The following is a 24,947-nucleotide window of genomic DNA, read 5'->3' as shown; positions in this document are numbered from 1 at the left end:
TGGCTATGCAGTGCATGTGGTGTATCTTAACCTGGTGAAGGCCTTCAAGACCATTCCCCATGTTGACATCATATAAAAACCAATCACTTTAAAAATCTACCCATTTGTGGTGGGATGGATAGCAAACTGGCTGAAAGCCAGAGCCCACACAGTGCGAGTTGTAGATGCCTCATCAGGAATTATGAAACTGACCAGTGGTATCTCTTAGGGCTCAATGCTGGAACATCTCATTTTCGGTATTAACTTCTCAGATCTCCAAGTGGAGAGCCATTTGGCTAACAAAGTCTGCAGATGACTGCAAATGGGAGGCTGTTGTTAAGTAACCTTGTGACACCCAAACTCTCTGATAAGAGCAGTACTCCATCCTTATCAGACCAGTCATAGGGTACAATGCTACCTTTGGTATGTACCTAATCAGGCATATACAGCAACTAGACTGACCTTATTGGTTCCTTACAAAAAGAATACAAGGTGTAACAAATCTTCCTTACAAAGCGTGCCTTATAACCCTTTGTCTCTACTCAGTCTCCTATAGATTGCTGAGGAGTGATCTATGTCTGGCTTACAAGGCATCCACATACTCCACACTTATGAATTTCCTGCATATTCATAGGTCAAACAGTACCAGAAATACAAGGTCTAGGGACCTGGATTTTGTCTGCGACTTAAACAGAACATGCTGAAGAGACATATGTATGTCCTACAGACTGACCCTCCTATGGAACTAGGCTTCCCATCTATGTGAAGCTCAGTTTATCTATTACCCAATTTAAGCACAACCTAGACCAGTGGATGGGGAATAGGAACTTTAAACCTGGCCTGCCACCCATATCCCTTATGGACAGAGGTAGCTTATACATGCCTGGCCCTCAATGTTCTATTTCGATACAGGGAAACTTGGCTAAGTGTAAAAAGGCCCCCTTGGTCATTAGCCAAATAATCTGTGAGTCCATGAACCTTGAATGCACTCTCCCTAGTGCACCCTTGGTTTACTAGAAATGGGCTCACATTAAATGCTAAAATGTGCAGTGTCACTTCTGGAAGATAATATCTCCTGACATCATACTGTATAACCAACATACCAGTACAAAAATGAAAACGTCAGGGACCTAGATACTCAGGCTGATAGATCCCTCCCTTTTGACCATTATGTGACAATGGTCATCAGGGAATCATTTTATTTCCCCATGACAAGGGAATATCATAACAATCTAAGGAAGTAATCATTCCCTTATATTTAACATTGATCAGGACACTTATTTTTTGTACAATACCTCCCTTTGGAATGTATCTTATTAATCATATCAAACAATTAACAATACCCCAAAGGTTCCTAAGAAATAAAGATCATAGCCCTAAAGTCTTTCAGCTACCAATATATGCTGAAAGCTATATCCCTTTATTCAGTCTCTTACAGCCTTTTAAGGGAAGATCTGTGTTGCTTACTGTACCATTAGAGACCCAGTTTTCATGGTCCTCCCATTTCTCCACAGGTCCAAATTCTCCACCAATGCTAGAACCAGGGACCTAAATTTTCACCTGTACTTAAACCAGGGACCTCACTTTTCATGAGAAGATAAATACAGCACAGTGGGAAGGCAATACTTATAAGACAGCATCTCCCAAACCATTGGAATAAACTTTCCCTACATGTTAATCAGTAAGTGTGATTCAAAAATATCCTTGTTTCCTGTCTTTTCTTGACTAGAATAGTCCCTATACAGGCTTTGCTGTATAGTTCCTGTGTTGCCCATTTCCTTACTTGGACAAAAGGAAGTTTCATTGCTCACCAGTGGGAGTGGGGAGCCTTGAGCAGCCTATCTGCCCCTGAAGGAGTGACCTCAGCACCAGAATCTGTAGTAATTGGCCGTTTTGGGCCATTTCTAGCTCTTTGAAGTTCCCTGCATAAAAAACCCGCCTAAGTGAGGTTTTTTCACTTATCCTACTCAGCTACAGCTCCTCGTGGTCCTGCAGAGTGGTGCTAGCAGCAGAGAAATGAAAAGAGTGACTGCTATCCAGATTTAAGTATATGTTTTCTGTCTCTACCTGTGCGACCTTTTTTTTCACTGAAAAGTGAGGTACACTGCTGTTATAACTGTTCTAAGCTTGTTTTTTTGTGTTCTTATTACCTGCACTTGCTAAGAAGTTTGTTTGTTGTATTTTTACTGTCAAGGTTGCCCACTCAAGTGCGCTAGCCTGTGCATAAAGTATACTGTGATTTATCTGCTGTTTTCCTGAAAAAAAAGAAAAAAAACAAAAAAAAATATCCTTGTTTCCCGCCTTTCCTTGACTAGAATAGTCCCTATACAGGCTTTGCTGTATTCGGGACTCTTGGATAGTTCCTGTGTTGCGCATTTCCTTACTTGGACAAAAGGAAGTTTCATTGCTCACCAGTGGGAGTGGGGAGCCTTGAGCAGCCTATCTGCCCCTGAAGGAGTGACCTCAGCACAAGAATCTGTAGTAATTGGCAGTTTTGGGCCATTTCTAGCACTTTGAAGTTCCCTGCATAAAAAACCCGCCTAAGCGAGGTTTTTTCGCTTATCCTACTCAGCTACAGCTCCTCGTGGTCCTGCAGAGTGGTGCTAGCAGCAGAGAAATGAAAAGAGTGACTGCTATCCAGATTTAAGTATATTTTTTCTGTCTCTACCTGTGTGACCTTCTTTTTTCACTGAAAAGTGAGCTACACTGCTGTTATAACTGTTCTAAGCTTGTTTTTTTGTGTTCTTATTACCTGCACTTGCTAAGAAGTTTGTTTGTTGTATTTTTACTGTCGAGGTTGCCCACTCAAGTGTGCTAGCCTGTGCATAAAGTATACTGTGATTTATGTGCTGTTTTCCTGAAAAAAAAAGAAAAAAAAAAAAATATCCTTGTTTCCCGCCTTTCCTTGACTAGAATAGTCCCTATACAGGCTTTGCTGTATTCGGGACTCTTGGATAGTTCCTGTGTTGCCCATTTCCTTACTTGGACAAAAGGAAGTTTCATTGCTCATCAGTGGGAGTGGGGAGCCTTGAGCAGCCTATCTGCCCCTGAAGGAGTGACCTCAGCACAAGAATCTGTAGTAATTGGCCATTTTGGGCCATTTCTAGCTCTTTAAAGTTCCCTGCATAAAAAACCCACCTAAGCGCAGCTTTGCGCGATTGTACGCATAGCGCAGCATCAGGCAGCGGCGGTAAATTGGGTTTAAACTATTCTCGGCTCCACAAAGTCTGTTCTTCACTTTTTCCCTTAGAACTGCTCTACTCTCTCAAATTGAACACCCTGTACTCTATCTAAGGCCCAGCACTTGCATAAAAAAACAATTTTACAATCTTAGCACTAATAAACTAAAAGCACTACATCCTCACAGACTCGTTACGGTCATCTCGTCCCCCATTGATCCTTTTTAATTTCAGTAATAAGAAGTTCCCTATATTACTCTAGCATGTCCAAAGGTCAGTTAATGGTTTCCCCTCCAGTCCATTTGGTGAATCTGGGAATCTTGAGGCAATGTTACAACTGCCTCATGTACACGGACAACCCTCTCCTCCTCCAAACAGGATCAAATATATGTGAGAGATGCAACTATATAGCCAAACTGGAGGCTCATCTCTCTCAACTCAGAACTGGTGTAACCAGTCAGGAGGAGAAGGTAACCTCACACAACACAAATCCAGTCTCACATAGTCCTACAACATCAGCAAACCAAACACATAAACACACAAAAACATACTCGGAGGCTCTAAATAAAAATCTGCCTAAGCAGCAGAGACCTCCAAAGAAGACATCCTAGCAAACGCTGCCACAGAACAAATCATGTGCAACACATAGTTCACAAAGCCAGTGTGGCAAGCAGCCACAGCCCTTAAGGCTGAACAACACACCTGATACACTCGTAATAGGTGACTCTATAGTCAGACACACTGATGTCCCGCTCACCAGGATGAACAAAGAGAAGGTCACAGTGAGCTGCCTGTCGGGCGCTAGGATCTGCCACATAACGCAAGCACTCAGGTCACTCCAAAGTAAGTACAAATATGACTCAGTCATAGTACATGCTGGTGTGAATGACCTGAGACGTACCTCCCTCGACTACATGAAAAGAGACATAGAGGAGCTCTCTTATCATGTAGCCCAGGCCAGTATGACCCTGTCCTTTAGTAGCATATTACCCTCACTTAGAATGATGCTGCAGTACAAAGACAAAATGATCGATTTTAACAATTGGCTAAAATTTTGGTGTCATTCAAAGTTGTTCCAGTGTCTGTCAGCCCGGGATGACATGCTCGACAAGCCACACTGCTTTGCTAGGGATGGCTTGCACCTGTCACCCCTGGGCTTTCGGATATTGGCAAAGGCTCTTGCCACCCCCATAGTGCCTTTTTTAGGCAAGGCTCAAAAGACAAATACACCTCCATAAACAACCCAATGAACAAAAAACTAAGGGTAATGCTGCTAAACACCAGAAGTCTTAACCTCAAGATGCATGCACTCGAAGCTCTCCTCAGTATGGAGAACATCGACATATGTGCAGTGACAGAAACCTGGTTCAAGGCTCCAGAGAGCACCCCAGCACTACCAAGTTATACCTCATACCATGCATTTTGGCCCCAAAACTTGGACCGAACCACAAAAGGAGGGGGAGTATACATTTTTATCAAGGATACCCACACCTCCAGGTTAGTGGCGTTGCACGAAGCATTGGAGACCATCCATGTGCAACTAACAGTGGGCAAAACTGCTTTTCAGTTTATAGCATGCTACAGACCACCCTCTCAAAATCAGGAATCCCACTCTGCTTTCCTGAAAACATTGGAGACATGAAGATCTCTCCAAACACCATCATAGTGGGTGATTTCAACTACCCAAACATAGACTGGGAGCATTACTCAAGCCCCAATACCCTAGCCCAAAGGTTCCTAGAATTTATTAACTCAAACGCCATGGAACAATTAGTCACCACCCCCACAAGAGGGGATAACATACTCGACCCGATCATTACCAACATGGGGACTCTGTGCTCCATACCAGAAGTAAACCCCTCATTGGTAAGATCAGACCATAAATTAATCTCACTAGATATCCAAAACCCCTCCCCACCCCCAGCCCAGAAAACCACAGTGAAAAAGTTCTCAAAAGCGAACTTCACACTTCTCAAAACAGAGGTGGAATCCTTCAAGGCCCCCGGGACAAGGGAAATTACGGCCCAAACAGCTGAATCCTATATAAACGCATTCTATGGACACCTCCAGGAATGCATGGATCATGCTATCCCTAACAAAACCTAGACCCAATCATCCAAAGGCAGGCGTCCAGTCTGGTGGACCCCAGCCATAAACAAACTGTACAACAGAAGAAAGAAGCTACTACATGATAGAGCAAAATTCCTAAAAGGGAAGGCATCTCTGATCAGTACTAGCAAAAAATTATGATCCCTCATAAAATCCTCCAAGGCAAGCTTTGAGAAAAAAATTGCAAAGGACACTAAGGACAATCGCAAGGCTTTTTTCAGCTATGTTAGGAAACTGGGGTGCAACTCCCAGATATGCTCAGAGTTAATTCTAAATGACAAAAAATTCACGGAACCCATTGACATTGCTAACATCCTGGCAGACAGGTTTAGTGCAAACTCCCCCCCCCCAAAAGAGCAAATATCTATCCTGGCAGAGTGTAGCCCCCCTAGCATCTCAGATGCTCAGGTGAAAGCCACCCTCTCCAAAGCAAAAAACACCACTTCAATGGGACCAGACAGTGTCCCGGGTTGAGTACTACATGAACTCCAAGAAGAACTAAACCCTCATGTAAAAATGTTGTACAATCTAAGCCTTACTACAGGATATGTACCAAATGAATGGCGTACAGCAACAGTGGTCCCTCTCCACAAAGGTGGTCCCTCGACGGACCCTGGAAACTACCACCCCATAAGCCTGACTAGCCTAGTCTGCAAAGCTATGGAAAGGATCATCATGGAACTCATAAACAATGACATTGGGGACCTACAGACACTAGATCCTACCCAATTCGGCTTTGTCAAGGGCAGATCCTGCCTCTTGAACCTGGTCGACTTCTTTGAAACAGTAACCAAGGCCATAGATGAAGGGAAAGTAGTCCACACAGCCTATCTGGACCTCGCGAAGGCATTTGATACAATACCCCACTCGGGCATCATAGATAAGCTATCCAGCCTAAATATAAACCCCTATGTCACAAGATGGGTTGCAAACTGGCTCAAAGACAGAACCCACAGAGTCAGAATTGCTGGAGCCATGTCTGACTCAAAACCGGTCACAAGTGGTGTACCACAGGGCTCAGTCCTGAGACCTCTCTTGTTCGGTATATACTTCTCTGAGGTGCAGGCCAGCATGGGAGGACTGTGGCTGACCAAGTTCGCAGATGACTGCAAACTGGGAGCCATAATTGACTCTCTAGCTGACACGAGCATCCTTCAAAAAGGTCTCACATTGAAGAACTGGTGCCAGACCCACGGTCTAAAGCTTAATGCCAAAATGTGTATAGTCATACCCTTTGGCAAAAACAAAGTACCCACAAATTATCACATAGGAGGAAACGCACTAAGCACGGAGGAAGTAATTAGGGATCTGGGGACCCAAGTTGATAGTAATCGCTCCTTTGACAACCACATTGCCAAAGTGGTTAGAAAAACTTTCTACATAGCCCACCTTATCATGAAAGGATTCACATCTAGATCGTAGGAGGTCAGAGTGCCCCTTTATGCGGCCCTAATTAGGCCCATAATAGAATACAATGCCCCTTTTGGGATGTATTTTAACCGACACCTGCAGCAACTAGAAAGACGCCAAAAGTACCTCACAAAAAGAGTCAAAGGACTCAAACAGATGCCATACGCGGCTCGGTTAAAAGAACTCCAACTCTACTCAGTTGCGTACCGCCTACTTAGAGGCGACCTATGCCTGACATATAAAGCCGTGTCCAATCCAGAATTAATGAACTTGCTCCACTTCAGAAACTCCAAATCCCTTAGAGCTATGCGCTTGAGGGATCTGAACCTCTGCACAGAAATAAACAGAACAAGTTGGAGGGACAGATTCATAACCCAGAGGCTTCCCTTGCTCTGGAATAGAATCCCAGTCCATGTTAGACAGAGCCCCTCACTGACTCTCTTCAAGAAGAATCTTGATGAGTGGATGGGGGATCGTAGGTTTACCCCGGGGATTACTTCAGTGTCACTACTAGACAGAGGCACAGTAAACTAACCTTAGTAAGGGTTCGGTAAACCTGAATCGAAGGGTGGCAAAAGCCAAATTCACTCGGGCTAGGCTTATAAATGCCTCAGGGCAGATAGCCTGGTATGAACCTATGAACGTAAACTAATGACTCTGCCTACCCATAATGATCTTGAATTGCATAAAGTGGCTGTAAGAGAATGAATGAAGAATTAAATACAGCAAAATGATTACTATATTGGAAGTCAGTTTAGCTCCAGTGAAATGTACCTCTGGGCAAATTCTGCCTAAAACAGGAGAGCCAAAGTCTGTCCTGGTACTCAGTGGGAGATAGATGATAAGGATCCAGGTCTGCTCAAACTTATGGAAATTAAACTTTACTTGTAGAGCATACCTACATGCGTGTGCGTGTGTGTGCGTGTGTGTGTGTGTGTGTGTGTGTGCGTGCGTGCGTGTGTGTGTGTCTGTGTGTGTCTGTGTTCTACAAACACTGTTTTACATCTAAATAATATATTGGCTGTATGGCCTTTCTGAAATACCACAATTATCCCAGAGCACTTCATTTGTTGAGGTTTTTATTGAACAGTTTGATGCAATGGTAAATCATTTTCAACAGAGAGAATATTCTGATGTTAAACTGAGGAAGGCATAAGAAAGAGTTGTTCATAAAACACGTATGAATGGAAACTTACATACCTACTGTATTTTGTGAACATAAGTTTGAGATACTTCTGTCTCAGTCTGTCGTAAGTTGAGAAAAAGAGTGGCAACTAATATATGACATACCATACTGTCTTTTACACTTCGGTAACTTGTTTTGATCTAATATATGACATACCATACTGTCTTTTACACTGCAGTAACTTGTTTTGGTCTAATATATGACATACCATACTGTCTTTTACACTGCAGTAACTTGTTTTGATCTAATATATGACATACCATACTTTTTTTTACACTGCAGTAACTGGTTTTGATCTACTATATGACATACCATACTGTTTTCTATACTGCAGTAACTTGTTTTGATCTAAAATATGACATACCATACTGTTTTTTACACTGCAGTAACTTGTTTTGATCTAATATGACATACCATACTGTTTTTTACACTTCGGCAACTTGTTTTGATCTAATATATGACATACCATACTGTTTTTTTACACTGCAGTAACTTGTTTTGATCTACTATATGGCATACCATACTGTTTTTTACACTGCAGTAACTTGTTTTGATCTAAAATATGACATACCATACTGTTTTTTTACACTGCAGTAACTTGTTTTGATCTAATATATGACATACCATACTGTTTTTTTACACTGCAGTAACTTGTTTTGATCTAATATATGACATACCATACTGTTTTCTACACTGCAGTAACTTGTTTTGATCTAAAATATGACATACCATACTGTTTTTTACACTGCAGTAACTTGTTTTGATCTAATATGACATACCATACTGTTTTTTACACTTCGGTAACTTGTTTTGATCTAATATATGACATGCCATACTGTTTTTTACACTGCAGTAACTTGTTTTGATCTAATATGACATACCATACTGTCTTTTACACTGCAGTAACTTGTTTTGATCTAATATATGACATACCATACTGTCTTTTACACTGCAGTAACTTGTTTTGATCTAGTATATGACATACCATACTGTCTTTTACACTGCAGTAACTTGTTTTGATCTAATATATGACATAGCATACTGTTTTTTTACACTGCAGTAACTTGTTTTGATCTACTATATGACATACCATACTGTTTTTTACACTGCAGTAACTTGTTTTGATCTAAAATATGACATACCATACTGTTTTTTTACACTGCAGTAACTTGTTTTGATCTAATATATGACATACCATACTGTTTTTTACACTGCAGTAACTTGTTTTGATCTAATATATGACATACCATACTGTTTTCTACACTGCAGTAACTTGTTTTGATCTAAAATATGACATACCATACTGTTTTTACACTGCAGTAACTTGTTTTGATCTAATATGACATACCATACTGTTTTTTACACTTCAGTAACTTGTTTTGATCTAATATATGACATGCCATACTGTTCTTTACACTGCAGTAACTTGTTTTGATCTAATATATGACATACCATAGTGTTTTTTTACACTGCAGTAACTTGTTTGATCTAATATATGACATACCATTCTGTTTTTACACAGCAGTAACTTGTTTTCATTGATGGGTATCTGTTGGATGGTTACCTGTATACCTGGACTTCACACATATTTGGAAGGGAAAAGGTTTGCCTTTTTTGTGGATAAACAATTATTCAACAAGGTTGAAAATAATCTATATGAGATTAGAAAAGACATATCAGATCTGAAAGAATGTCTAAAATATGGCAGTTGAATTCAGAAGAAAAAAGTCAAAATAATTTGGGGAGCAAAAACCCAAAAGAAAGAATACATGACTGGAATAGTGAATACATGATAGAGGAGATGTGGTAGTCATCTTATCAGATAATCTAAAGGTAAACAAGCACTGTGAGAGAGGAGAAAGGAGGTAGGCAGGATGTGAATATGTATAGGAAATGCATTTATCGAGATGGGTATAGGACAAGTGATCAATGGAACCTTCATTGAGATCTGTTCTTTTGAGCATAAATTCAGAAAAAAATAATTAACTGAACTGCTCAAATACAGTTCAGAGCTACCCAAAACTAAAGAAAAGTGCATTCTTAACTGACATTTTTTGTAGTGGGCATGCCCCTCTGCACCTTTCATATTTAACATTGGTTTGGCCCAGGGAGAAACACCCCAGACGCATGTATTTGAAACGTGGGAGGAAACCGGATTACCTGGAGGAAACCCACACGAACGCAGGGAGGACATGCAGACTCCTCACAGAAGGCACTCCAGCCAAGAATCGAACTAGAGAACCTCTTACTGTGAGGCAACAATGATACCGCTGCACAACTGTCCCATCCAATATATATATATATATATATATATATATATATATATATATATATGTATGTATGTATAGGTTACCTTTAGTACGTTGAAAGCCCAGTACATCGAAGTCCACTTCTCCGACATGGCAGAACATTGACAAATGAAGAGCTGAAGTTTCCCGCATGATAAGTTACCGTTTGGCTATCCAGAACTGAAAAACTGCCATTAAACCGACTACACAAATGTGGGGGGCTATGCCCCCCAGATGCACCTCACACTCCCTAACTTAATATTCCAATTCTATGAATACACTACTGCGGGGGTATGGGGCAAAGTTCAGGTGGATGGCCAAATGATAACTTACCATGCGGGAAACTTCGACTCTTCATTTGTCAATGTTCTGCTGTGTCGGAGAAGTGGAATTCGATGTAGTGGGCTTTCGACATACTTAGGGTAACCCATATATATATATATATATAAACATAGATATACACACACACACACACACACACACACACACACACACACACACACACACACACACACACACACACACACACACAATGAAGAACCTTACAGGAAAGAAGGCAACATGGGTATATAATACAGTTTTTATGTATCTCAAGTGTGCCCCTAGAGTTGAGGTTATTAAAGTGATTTGTCACATTTTTTAAAGCATTCTGGTTTTGTTTTACATGTGCTGCGATTACAATATCAATTGTTAAAGTGTTAATTGGTATGTTTGTTTTCTTCGATGAAATTATTTATTTCCTAGCTGAAGTTGTCAAGTCAGCTTCTTTTGGAATGCTGAAACTTACTTTTCTGTAAAATTCTAATCCCCAATGTGGCATCATGTTAGGTAAATAGCACTAGAGCGGAGGCATGACCCGCTTTTTTTCAGAGACCTGTCCTTATTTTTTTTTTGGACTTCAACTGTGACAGGATAAAAACAATGTAAGTGCATTCACATTTTGTTTTGTAATCTAATAAGTGTTGCACTGGATGTTTTACAAGAAGCTACATTTTGAGAAGTTACTGTTGTAAACCAGCAGTGATAACACTAAGTGTAATCATTAAATGAACTAATGTAATAACCAGTTAAAATATATAAACAAATATATATATATATATATATATATATATATATATATATATATATATATATATATATATAAAGTAATCAGCAGGAAAAGAAATTAATTATATCCTAATAGGATCCACATTATTCATGATTTCCTATATATGACTTTCACTATGGTATGGATGAAACCATACATCCTCACAAACATCAACATCTTTATCATCTGAACTTCTCGCTGATCCCAAACAATGGTCACCCTTAAAAAAGTTAGACCTTGCGCCATCAGGAGTTAAACCAACAACTTGAATATTACTGCTGTCACTAGAAAAAACACCCCAGCCCTCAGAATATGTTTCAAACACTGACACATCTTTAATGGAATCCTTTACATGACATCTTAGGTCAAAGGGCATTTCTACAGAGAATTAAATGGAGATGGAGCATCACACAATGAATAATAACAAATAAAAGGGAAAAGCATTGCAAGCCATGAAACAATTATGGCAAAAACACACAATGATGCTTTACAGCAATAAAACAACCATGAAGGTTAGAATTTCAACAAATCACTTTAACATATAGTTGAAAATAAGAAAACTCATTTTAATTATGTAAATTGGCTTTTTAGGAGAGATGATAGGACACATTATTTCACAGAGTGGTTGGTGGGTAAGTAGAACAACTTTCCTAAAGAAGCAGAACTGCAATCGAAGACAATAATTGAACATGGAATTTGAGAATGTATAGAACAAGGATAGCAGTGGGTAAGTATGATTTTGGATAAGCAGGTTCTGCTGCTTAGAAAATAATTAGGGATGTAGGCAGCTTAGGGGTGTGATCTTATCTGCTGTTAAAATTATGGCTTTGTGTAATATGTTCAATATCATTACTCTTCCAGGCTCACACTGACCAGTGAAAATGAATATTTTTCTAACAGAAATACAATTTCTCCCACCTGCTTTTTATATACTTTTTTGCCTTTTCACCTGGCATGAACTGAAATGCATGCCTTATCAGCTCCCACCCATAGCTCTCTCTCTCTCTGTCTCTCTCATACATGCATACATGTGTATACATTTATATATTTTGACATTATTCTAACCAATTCTGCAGTGTAAATGTCCTGAGTCATGGGTTGTGTCTAGAGTACTAATCGTGAACACAACTCTGTGACACAGGTTACATTTCATAGTATTTGGCTAAAGAAATGAACACAGAATATTGCTAGAAGTAACACAAAGACCTTTTCTCCTCCAGAATATTTCAACAAGAATTATATATGCAGCTTCTGTGAGTATACAACATTTATGCATTTTTCCAGAGAAGTTAACTTACTGTTTATAAAGTTCTTTGTTTTTTCATGCTATCATGCTACTATTTGCACATTACTAAACTATTCCTCCAGAGTCAATAGATGCACTTGGAATATTTTAGGACACTGATATGCATATTCAAAAATGATATATGAATGACTCAGAGTAAAGTCTTACAAGTACTCTAATCCTAATTGTAATTTTGTATCATCTCAGTTTGCTTACTAGATTACATTTTCTAGAGCTTTCTTCTCTTTTTTTCCCTCATTTCTTATTCTACTTTATTGGACTGTTAAAATATGTTTCTTTATATATCTTAACTTTTCTAAGCCTTTCTTTACAGCATGACATTTTTCAATCAGACATAGGTCCTTCAGGCAGAGTTCACACCTTGTATTTCTGCATTGCATAGGCTTTGTTGTGGTGTGTTATTTATTAATAGTAAAGGTTATTAAATCCATCTTTTATTAAGAGGCTATGTAAAAACAAGCTGCAATTTAATTAAAGTCTAGTTTTTTTCTGCAAGGAGGGAGAAAAGTAAGCTAGCTTTAATTTTCCTGCCGATATTGGGCAAACGTGGAGGAGAGGGTTTTAATTTTCTATTCCCAGGCCTGGCCTAGACCTCATGCATTTTTCATCAATGCTCGCTGCTCTTTCCCCTGCTGCCCTGTGAACAATATCGATTGTATGATTAAGTCATCAGACTTCTGCAAACAACTTTAATTTTCTAACCAGAGCCCTTCTCCCCCCATACGCACTTGCTCAGTCATGTTCCTTTTTAGCATTGCTTGCTGTTCTACTGTAGCAAAGGCTGCAAAACAGAGTAGATGACACTTTTCAGGAATGGCCCTGTTCCCTGACTTTAATGAGTGTGGGACTGAAAGACAGGCGATTAGCTGTTATATTTCGGTGTATTGTTTGATTGATTATAGGTAAATACAGTAAAAGAGTTTTCTAACTGACCAGTAAATCAAATAATGTGGTTACTCTAGATTGAAGCTTTACTTCTTTCAGTAACCTTTCTATGCATGAGAACAAAGTCTGAATTTAAAAACAAAGGATATACCTACAAATATATTTATGCACTCTGTCTACGTTTATACAAAGATAAGATTAGAAATGTGCATCAACACTGTATGCATATCAAAACAGTTAAGCATTTTCTTATTTACATAATGTTTTAGTAGTAGGTATGCAGTAGTAGTATGACATTTCTCATATGTATCATTTTGAAAATAATATTTGTACAAGACAATGTTGTTGTTGTGTCTTTCGGCTTTTCCGGGTTAGGGGTCGCCACAGGGAACTCCGGTCTGCTAATGATTGGTAGTTGATTTTTATGTGCCGAGTTACCAGCCCTGACGTACAACCTTCAAGACAATACTAACTCTTTTTTCTCTCTGTTCAGTCTGCTTTTCTCTACTTGTGTTTTTAATTCTTTTCTAATTGTGTAATGTTTGCTGGGCACATATGGCTGCTTTCAGGAGAAAATAAAAGTTGTTTTGTTTGACACTGTGCAAGTGTAAATTGTATGACAAACCTTGGCCTGCTGGATGCAATAAACTTATTCACAGTTTGCTTTTGAAGCTGTTACAGTCCCATCAAACATTCTAGAAACGTGTGTGTGTGTGTGTGTGTGTGTGTGTGTGTGTGTGTGTGTGTGTGTGTGTGTGTGTGTGTGTGTGTGTGTGTGTGTGTGTGTGCGTGTGTGTGTGTGCATATTGTGTAAAATCATGTTGTACTGTATATAGGGGACTAATATTGTTAAGGCTGTTTACTTTCACAGTTTGTTTTATAACTAGCATTAAAAAGTATATTTTTATCATTAGTAAACCCACTGTGCTCAAGAAAAATAAGACAAAACTCGGCTCAGAATTGCAAATAGATAAGACAGAAGGAAGATCATTACGTGGGAGTGATGCAGTTAACTTTTAAAACAAGTATATCATTACATGGGAGGGATACAATTAAATTATATGGCATTAGGACTCTCCCGTAAAGAGATGTGGAGGGCTAACCCAATGGTGATTCAGTAATAGGCAGGTTCCACAGTGGAAAATGTATGTGTTTACTAATAGGTCCAGTGCATGACAGATTACAGTGCTCCAGGGTAGTTAGTCCAAAGTGAATACAAATATATGGACATCATTTTGCAGATTTAATTGTGCACTTAACTGTGACCATGGCCCTTTTTTATTCGGCTTACATTATAACACATTTCCTTTGTATCACTTGCTTAACTATGTCAACACCTAACATGCCCCATAAGCATCAGTTCATGTTTTGTTAGAAGATCCAAGAATTCACCTTTAGACTTGCATTTAACTAAATGTAGTTTTATGTTAAACATACACATACAGCCATCAAAACTAGCTGTTACCCAACAGCGGGATGAATGGACAAATCAGACACTTGAGTACTGATGTTTGGCAGTTAGGAGGGGAGAATACAAAGGACACACAGACAGACACACACACGCACACACACATGCACGTGTGTGCACACACAAACACACACACACACAGTTTAGGAGATATGAAGTCAGAATGGATAAGGATTGCTCTGACAACAAGTCATAATATTGGTCATAGCCATTGTCATGACATCTTACAGAAACTTTGTCTATCCTTTCTTGATTGGCATTGTGAATTTACAGATGCTGAACCTCTGACCTGCATTGCTGAGTCTGGTTTGGCCAGAATTTTTTTTAGGTAAGGATTTTTCTACCCAGAAGCAGAGTCTCTCTCTAATGAGTGACCATATAAAAATTTCAACTACTTTGTTATGTTTTTGTGGTTTAAAGGGTATGTGTCAGGCCTATGACTGTAGTTGGGCTCCCCTCAGACTGTCTGTGCAGAGGTACTTAGTGGACTGTTAAACAATACATGCATTAGTTGGGCATCTAACAGCTTTTACAGCCTAATTATAGTCCCAGATCAAATCAAATTAAGGAGGAGCTCCACTGGTGACTAGATCTTGCCTTCTTTATTTGATGGGGTTTGACCAAAATTAAAAAAAAATATATATATATATATATATATATATATATATATATATATATATATATATTTCTGACTTTCACATGAACTAGTAATTTATCAGGTCTCAAATATGAAAAATGGGCACAGACATTTCAAGTATCAAACTTTCTAGTGCCTTGCCCACATGTCTTCTGTGGGGTAAGAACACCCGCAGCATAATCAGTCAATCACTCATTATGTTATATCTGTATAAGACAAATGATTACCATGGTCATCTGTCTTATACAGGAATAGCGTACTCAGTTAATTACTCACAGAAAGAAATAGCAACAACTCTGTACAAGATAAACATATGATTTTAATAGAACCATTCAGTTAAAGCCTGTATAAGAAACTTAGCAATAAGCCTAAATGCACACATTGTCCAATGCATCTAGAATTCCTGACCCCTTTTTTGATAGCTTGTCTGCCTATTGCTTGGCCTTAAAACATACAACACTACATATCTGTAACTTTTTGTACTTCATTTATAATTGCTTAACCCTTCCTTTCAATGTTGCTGGCTGTTGCATACATGCTCAAGCAGTTGCACCTTGAATGGCTGAATTGCGTAGCAAACATTAATGTAATAGCCAAGGGTTTACACTTCTTCTGGGGCCAGTCTTAATATATTATAAGAGTATCACTTGTTTCCATTAGTTGTTCAGTAGTATAAAATGTAACAGTGTTTAGAAAGTCAAATTAATGAGAGATAATACTAGCCTTTCATTTCTGTCATTCAAACAGTGTTCATAAAGTACATCTTGTCTTTTATACTCACAAATAAACTTATTGCAGTATATCTGCTCACACTACAGTGACCATGTCAGTACTTATGAGTGGCTTTGAATGAGAAATGTAGCATTAAAACAGGCATTTCAAAGTAGGTTGTAGTGAGCATTTCATCTAGACCTGAGTAAAATGAGGAGACATTTTTGTCTAGCATTAGACAGTACCATGGTTCACTATTTTCCTATAATTTTCAGTCTAGTTTTCAGGAAGATTTGAATATTTTATGATGACATAATGACACAGTGCGTATGGATATTGCCGCCATGTTACTAATCATACATAAACATTTTATGGTACTGGACAGCACCTCTGCAACTTAAGCGGTGAACTAACGCATTCTTGTTCTCCTACCTTGTTGGAAATAAAGTGAAACTGCCCCTCTTTACTTAAATAAAATCAGCATCATTCTTACACTTTCTCTTCATCTTTATGAATTTTTTGTTCTTCTTGGACTGACTATAAATGGTCACATTCGCTACCTGGCAAACCAAACACCTGCAGATCATTTGACTGTGCTGAGATAGTTGCAATCTATATGTTTTTTACCAATGCTTTTGCAGGGGAAGGAAACCCCTGAAAATATGTAGTTTGTAACTATCCTGCCTGGTAAAGTGGTCCATAGGATTGTGATGAAGAGTACTGGGCTTAGAAAACAGTCTGCAATATAGTGCAGGAGTCCTAAACTACCAGTGTAAGGGAGAGTATCTAACACCCTGTATAAGTCATTCTTGAGCACAAAAAATGGATAGTTACCATCTGGTCATCTGACATAAAAATCCAGTAAGTTGGTAAGGCATAAGATTTCCTGAGCCAAGCCATATTGGTAAAGATTTTGTAAGTTCAATTAGTTCTTAGAGGAAAGAGGAGAGATTTAAGCAGTCTGCTAACAATGAAGTTTAGGCTTATGGATCAGTATTTCCCAGGGAAAGTCTTTCTAGAGCAGTAACTTACCACCGTCTGGTCCAGAGACACTTCTGCAAGAATGGTGAGGTCTGAAGGTTTCCAGCAATACCACTTATGTTGCTACTCTAGGAATGTGGTTTTGGAGGTCACTAGCTTCATGGCGCTTTATTGTGATAATTTCCTGTGCATTGTAGGCCTATATGTAGTACTGATTACACCCCCGAGGAAATGAGTACAGAAAGAAGTGAATAATGATGCTATTGTCACATGTGAGACTCGGGGCTTAGATGATGAGTCCGATGCACTGAATAAAAATAAAAAATAAATAACTGAGAATGTTGCTTTTGGTTTTGCTATCGAGATCTGTGTCGAAGAGTTCTCATCAACAAGTGAGTTTAAATCTGCTTTGGGGTTGCCCTTTAGTGCACTAGTTAAGTTTAATTCACAGTCATCTTTAATGCAGTTTTCCTCTAATCTGACTGAAAGAAAACACAGGGGAAGTCATTTTATGTCAGCTCTATCTGTCTTTCCTCATGGGACCATGCAGTTTTTTTTTGTCCTTTTTTTCTGTTGACTTGTATGCTTTGACAAGCAATGGTTTGGTTTAGTTTGTCAGCACATGGTGGTGATACTCAGACATATTTTAACACTGGGGCTTTCCTGAGGACTGTGCTAAGCTTAGTTAAAGGCATGGTCCTGCAGACTAATGTACAGCAGATCCATGGGTTAGCTTACTTGATGCAATTAATCTAAGTTGAAAATCAAATTATGATTAGTCATTCTCAGTGTGCCTATATTGTACATTTTACTTTGAAAATCAAATTATGTCAGTCTGAAAGCAAAGTGTGAAAATCATACAGACGTTAAACTAATTGCAAGTCATTTGTAATAGGCAGTTACATTTTTATGCATCTTGGAGTGTTCAAGTGGGACAAATTAACACACAAACACATTCCTCTCCACCCACTGTGATCTACCACTGCTTCCCACAATGCAAGATGTGCTTCAAACTTCCACTTCAGTTCTAAAATCAAGTGCATCAAACGTAAACCTTCGGCCTAGCCAAATGGTACATGCCCTGTTAAGTACCCAGCATTAATGAACTGAATCTTCTTTGCCTACCCACTTCAGTTTACCCCCTCCACCCAGTACCCTTCACTGTAAGTCTGACAGTTGGCACAGAGGGTTAAGACTGTGAACTGTAGTTTCTGTGGCATAAAGTTAGATTCCCTCAGCCCTCATTTGCTTACTGTGTGATCCTGGGCTTAAATTAACTTAACACTTAACCAAACATGCACCGGAGTCGCCCTGGAGAATAGACCGTGTGTCCAGTGGCCCTACATGGTTAACACATGGCTATTATTATTATTAAACTGATGATGATGGGTTAGTCAGAACCCCATGTATGACCTTTATCTGTATTCGGGATAAGCATATGGCACTTGTTAAAGCACAGTATGTCCAGTAGACCCCAACTGTAGAGCAGAAATAAAGCAGTGCAGTAAAATGGTATTTTCTGACACAGAAGTGCAAAAGACAATGCATAATTTAAGAAATGAGGATGGATAGACACCACACTGAAAATTCTAGTTGAAAATGTTAGCAACTGATGAGACTGTGTTCATTTCTTTAGAGTTCTGTAGCAAAAATAGAAAATGTAGTGTCAGAAAATACTATTTTACTGCATCAGTGGATTAGAGGGATAAAACTCTGACACTAGTTCAGGCCACACAAGTGCCTGGGAGCTTGAAACCACAGGCATGGAGGATGGACATGCCCATCTTAATGGAGAGGAATAGTGGTACTTAAACAGCATGCACCATGGCTCCATTGACAGGACCGTGATGGGGAGTAGAAGCATGTCAGGCAATGGGGAGCTGGAATAGTAGGGAGTGGGCATGGTTGCCCAAGCTGGTGATGGTAGCCCCTGTTGGCTCATGTGCAGAAGCTTGCATGTGTGGACTGAGAGGGAGTACATTGCTCTTATGGTGATATAAGTGCCCGTGTTGTCACCAGTGTGGTGAGGTTAGGCTCCTAACTGGACAATGCTCTCATTGCCAGGATGCCAGTAAGAGCACAAAGTACCCTCATGGCTGCCTGGATGATGACTCCTCAGAGAGGTTTGATGGTTGTCAAGCAAGAGGGCAAACATTGTACCATTAAAAAAAAATACTATTTTACAAAACAGCAACAAAACTACTGCTTAAGATGGAATTGCAAAACGACAGTTCAGACTATGAAGGTAAGTGTTCAGAAATTTTTATCGCAAAGTTTTATTTATTTTTTATTTTTTATTTTACATTTGTTGACCGGGATAGTCCCACTGGATACATGTCCATTGTCAGCGGAGGCCCAGGGAGGAAAGCTCCAAAGGCATACATATACAATCATTACAATGTCATGTCGAACAGGAGTAATCATAACATAATACAAATATAACACAGTTTACAGTCTAGTTAAACTTACGGAAATATACCACTTATTCTAGTACATTTAAATTTGTACAGTCTAACAATCTTCTAAACTGGCTTAACAAAGATATTTGAGTAGCACTTACAGACATAGGATAAATACACCAGTATGCATAAAGATTTAGTCAGGCTTGGAGCAGGGACATATCTACTGAGACTTGAAATACTCCTTGAGAGCTATTTTGACTTGAGATAGGGTGGTATCCATGGTAATGTTAGCAGGAAGGGAATTCCAAATTTTGCCAGCAGAGTTGGTGAACAGGGAGTCACCAGCTGAGTTGTTAGATTTGATGATTTGCACTAATAGTCTGTTAGATGACCAGAATGATCTGGAGTTGGAGTGGGGTTAGATGATGTTTTTCAGGGCAGGTGTATTATCTGGTTGGTTAAGTGCTTTGTGAGCAACAATGAGTTGATTATACTGAATCTGCCTGGGTAGCTCTAGCCATCCGAGATAATTTAGATTTTTACAATGATGGGTTCTATAGGGTAGACCAGTTGCAAATCAAGTTATGTTATTATAGCAGCTTGAGAGTTTAGTAAAATCAGATTTATTTAGGTTGACCAGTAAAGGGGAAGCATAGTAGAGTGTAGAGAGTAGATGGGAGCCGGCAATGGAGGTCCTAGCATATGGGGTAAGGAATGGCTTTATCCTATAAAGTGAGCCCAGTTTTCTGTTAATGGTTTTGATTGTTTTGTTGATGTGCACATCAAACTTACGATTGTTGTCTATAATGACTCCTAGTAGTTTTGTATGGGCATCTGGAGAGATAATGGTGCCATTATTAGCCTTAATGGAGAGAGATAACGCTGTGGAACTTGGGTGGGGGCGAAAAGTAGGAGCTTTGTTTTATTAGGGTTGAGAATCAGACAGCAAACAGCAAACCAGTTCTCTACTAGGTTGAAAGTACTCTGAGTTATTGATAGCAGTTCTGTTTGTGAGGTGGCAGTGCAGATCAATGTTGAGTCGTCTGCATATCGAATGCAGATGGCTTCAGGAATTACAGTGTGGAGGTCATTGATAACAATGGAAAACAGAAGTTGTCCCAAGATAGACCTAGGAGGTTTGAGATTTTGTTCTGCCATAAGATGGATTGTTGTCTATTGTGCAGGTAGGATTCAAACCATCGTAGAGGGTGATTACGTAGGGACAATGTTGCCTGGGTGTTGATGAGAAGATGGTGGTTAACCATGTCAAAAGCCTTTGACAGGTCCAAAAAAGGGCTGAAGATAGCTTGTTGTTGTTCCTGTTATAGTTTATTGCATTAGTGAAGGTGAGAAAAGCTGTGGTGGTGCTATGATAGGGTCTGAAGCCATGCTGGGAGTTAGTCAGTAGGTTGTTTTGGGTTAGAAAGTTCAGGAGTTGTTTATGGATGCATTTTTCCATTATTTTTGCCAGAGGTGATAAGATGGCTATCGGTCTATAATTGGATAACTCAGTAGAGTTACCACCTTTATGGAGGGGTATGACACAAGATATTTTCCAGATAGAGGGGACTGAGGCTTCTGATATGGACCGATTAATTAGAATGGAAACAGGGTACGCTATGGTATCAGCAGCTTTTTGCAAATATTTAGCTGGGAAAAGGTCTGCGGCTAGGGTAGTAGGTTTTAATTTTTTGAGTAGTGAATGAATGAAAGCTGTAGAGACTGGTTGGAAGCTAAAGGAGGGCTCTTAGCTGGGAGTGCTATCCAGTGGGATAGAGAATTGAGGGGTATTTGGCTTGCAAGGGCTTGGATGGTTTCAGTAAAGAAATTATTAAAGGTGTTAGCAATATCCTCTGGTAGTTTATCGGTAGAGGCTGAGGGAGGTGGTATGGTGGTTTGACCTGGGTGCAGTATTTTATTTATTCCTGCCCAGACGTTTTGGGGGTTATTTTGGTTCCCTTGTTGAAGATGGAGGTAGTAGTTTTTATCTAATAGAATATCTTGTTTTGTCTCATTTCCTAGGTGTCTAAATTTGGTTTGCTTTATGGGGTCTTTTGTAGCACACCATGTTGTCCATGCCTTATTTCTGACTATGATTTTTGTTTTAGTTTCTTTAGATAGCCACGGGGCAGCTTTTGTTTTTACCCTTGTGGAACGAGCGGGAGCATGACCATCGAGGATGGTGATGAATTTATTGTTAAAGTGGGAGGCAGCTTCGTCTAGGGGTAGGTGCTTTAGGGCAGCCCAGTTGCATGTCTTAAGTTCATCCTGAAACTTACTAGGATTGAAGCTTTTAGTATTTCTTATTGTTCTGTAGATGGGCTGCTGGGCGTAATTAGATGTGTGTTTGCAGATAAAGGTAAGAAAGTGGTCGCTGACATCATTGGGGATGGCCCCCGAAGAATACATTTGGGGGTGGCTATTGATTAGTATCCAATCCAGTATACTATCTTTTTGGTGTAGTTTACCTATCCTGGTGGGAGTGGATATGACCTGTGGGAATCCATACAGGTTTACATGGGTGGTAGGAGATTGAGAGAAACAAGTGTTCCACTCGATGTTAGGGCCTCCTAGTACAATGGTTTCTAGTGGATAGTTATTAGCTAACCATTGGAGGATGTCTTCTAGGGAATTGGTGTTATTCCCTGGTGGAATATACTCACAGACTATATTTATGTTTTTGTTTTTGTTAATTTGGAGCTTGGTAGCGATTATTTCTGCCTTATTGACCTGGGGTGGTTGATTGGGGTCTAAGGTGACATTTAGTGTAGATTTGAAGAGTACAGCTACCCCTCCTCCCTTCCTGGTGGAGCGATCAGGTATTTGTATATTATACCCAGGTGGTAGTATTTCATTATCTGAGGCTGATGGTTTCAGTTAGGCATAGAATATCAGAGGAATGGACTTGTAGGAGGGCATGCAGATTATGTACTTTATTATTTTATTTATTCTACATATATTTAGTTGGCAGATCAGGAGGGAGTTGGGGTCCTTATTATTTGATAGTGATATAATTGGGTTAGTTGTAGTGGAAGTTCCAGTATCTAAGGTGGCAGGGCCAGGGTTTGGATGAACGTCTCCATCCATTGCTAAGTTATTGCGTATAATTGCTATAACTTTCAGGATTTTGTTTATAGATTTTTGATAGCATTTAGATTTTGAGCTGATGTATCTGGGTCTAATAGGCAGATAGTGTTTTGTGGTTAAGGAGTTGGTAATAGTTGTAACTGGTGGGTAGCCTGTGTTATTATTTACATCAGGCCTAGTTTGAGATTTTGGGTGGTGAAATCCTAGGTAGGACTGATTTTCATAAATGGAGAGGAAACGTGGAAATAGCATGAGGGATAGCAGAGAGAGTAGTGACATTGCTTTGTATGGTATCATGGTTGGAGGCTATATTGGTGCTATAGGACTAGGACCCTCAGGATCTTGAGGTTGGATATTTGCTACTGGGGGAGGGGTGGGGGCTGGAGTAGTGTACACAGTGCAGTACTGATTGGTCTGGATAGGAAAAGGTACAGTAAATGGTCTGGATAGGAAAAGGAGGGGTAGAAATGGGATGAATTAGGCTGAGTAGGGGATTATTGATTGGTTCACCTGGAGGGGGAGTGGAATAGTGGCTATAAAGCTAGACACAGTGGGGGTGGGTGGAAATTGGGGGCAGGGAGGGGTGCGGAATGAGCCTGATCGCAGCAAGGCTTAACCTCATACAAGAAACCTGCAAGTAAGTAATTAATTCTGCTTAGGTTTAACAGGATAGGCACCGAATAAATAAAAGTACTGTATAAATTGTAAGTTAGGGGTTTTCTTTTAACCTTGTTTTACTTACAATTTTTTTATTTAGTTTTGGGGAAATCTCTGTAATTTTCTTCCAATTTTGTAGATAAAATATAGGGGGAGTATAGTTTTACTATATGGCTAACCTATGACTACATGTGGCAAATGTTTCCTTGAAATGTTTATAAAGTTAAGGGTCTGAATTTAATTTAATCATTTTCTTGTCAGTTTAATAAATGTCAACATTTTTATACAATATTTTTAAAATCCCTTCTAAGAAACCCCATAATCATGAAAAGGTACACAGTCCTTATGTCCTTGTCTCATTCAGATTCACAGTTGGTAGTTGTTGCTGAGGGCTACCTTCACATCTCCTGAATTCATGTTTAGTGGTCACTGCGTGTTCTCACTCTCTCAAATTCATGTCCACTCTCTATTGTTTAGAGTCTCTATTTGCTTGATGTCCAAGGCTGCCCTAATCATTTCTTGAATCCAGCCCCAGTACTCATCCACTGAAAAGTGTCACAGTGGTTGGTGTTGATGTCTTTTTACTCCAGGGTCTGGAGTTTCTTCCTGATCACCGCTTACCATGTTTATATTAATATTCTCCAAGTTAACATGGGCATTTTTTTCTGAACTGTCTGATTCCCATCTCCCAAAGACATGCACTTTGACTGATTATACAAAATTGACTATGCACATAGCCGTTGCCTTTCTCCTTGTCTTGCTGCTTGGATCATGGCTAAAAAGGGTCTACAAAATCAGTCTGTTTGAGCAGATATTAAATGATTAAATAGATAAACCTTTATGCAAAAGTTAAGCACTTTAAAAATATTGTGCATAGATTCCCTCTCACCATTCTTCTGACTCATTTTAATGGTTAAGCACAAAAGGACACCAAGATAAAAATAATCTGCGATGATTGTTAGTAGACATTTATTATATGGAAAGCATCTGTTTGTTAGCTGGTCCATGTGTTTGAGATCCAGAATTGTTTCTGGGTACAGATAAATGTAGTATGGTGTTTTATTATGGGATAGAAAGCATGGGGTCTATATTATAACATCGAAGTCTTAAAACTTCGAATGTTATATCGAACCCTATGCACCAAATGCTGAAAATAGCAAAGCCGCAGAATATCGAATACTTTCCTAGGGAAAGTATTCGGTGGGCCATTTCTGCAGCCTTGCTATTTCCTCAACTGTGGAGCAAAGGTTACGGACTGGGTTAAGGTAAGTGTGCGAACGAAGGTGAGTGTGCGATAGGGACCTTAGGGTTAGGGTGTGGGTAAGGTGAGTGTGCGATAGGGACCTTAGAGTTAGGGTTGGGTTAAGGTAAGTGGATAGCTAGTAGTGTATGTATGGTTTAGTGTAGGGTTTTGTGAAGTGTATGTGTGTGGATTATTTAGTTTGGTGTGCTTGTGTTGTGTGTATGCTTGTCGGAACAGCAAATTTTTTCCCTGGGAAAAAATTCGCTATTCTGACTTCGATTGTATGGTCTTTCAACCGAATGGGTTCGATATTATAACATTCGAAGTTTTAA

The sequence above is a fragment of the Protopterus annectens genome, chromosome 16.part0 (genome assembly GCF_019279795.1).
Source record: "Protopterus annectens isolate FY-2018-M chromosome 16.part0, PAN1.0, whole genome shotgun sequence".
NCBI lineage: Eukaryota > Metazoa > Chordata > Ceratodontiformes > Protopteridae > Protopterus > Protopterus annectens.
Note: the sequence above shows the minus strand (reverse complement) of the source record.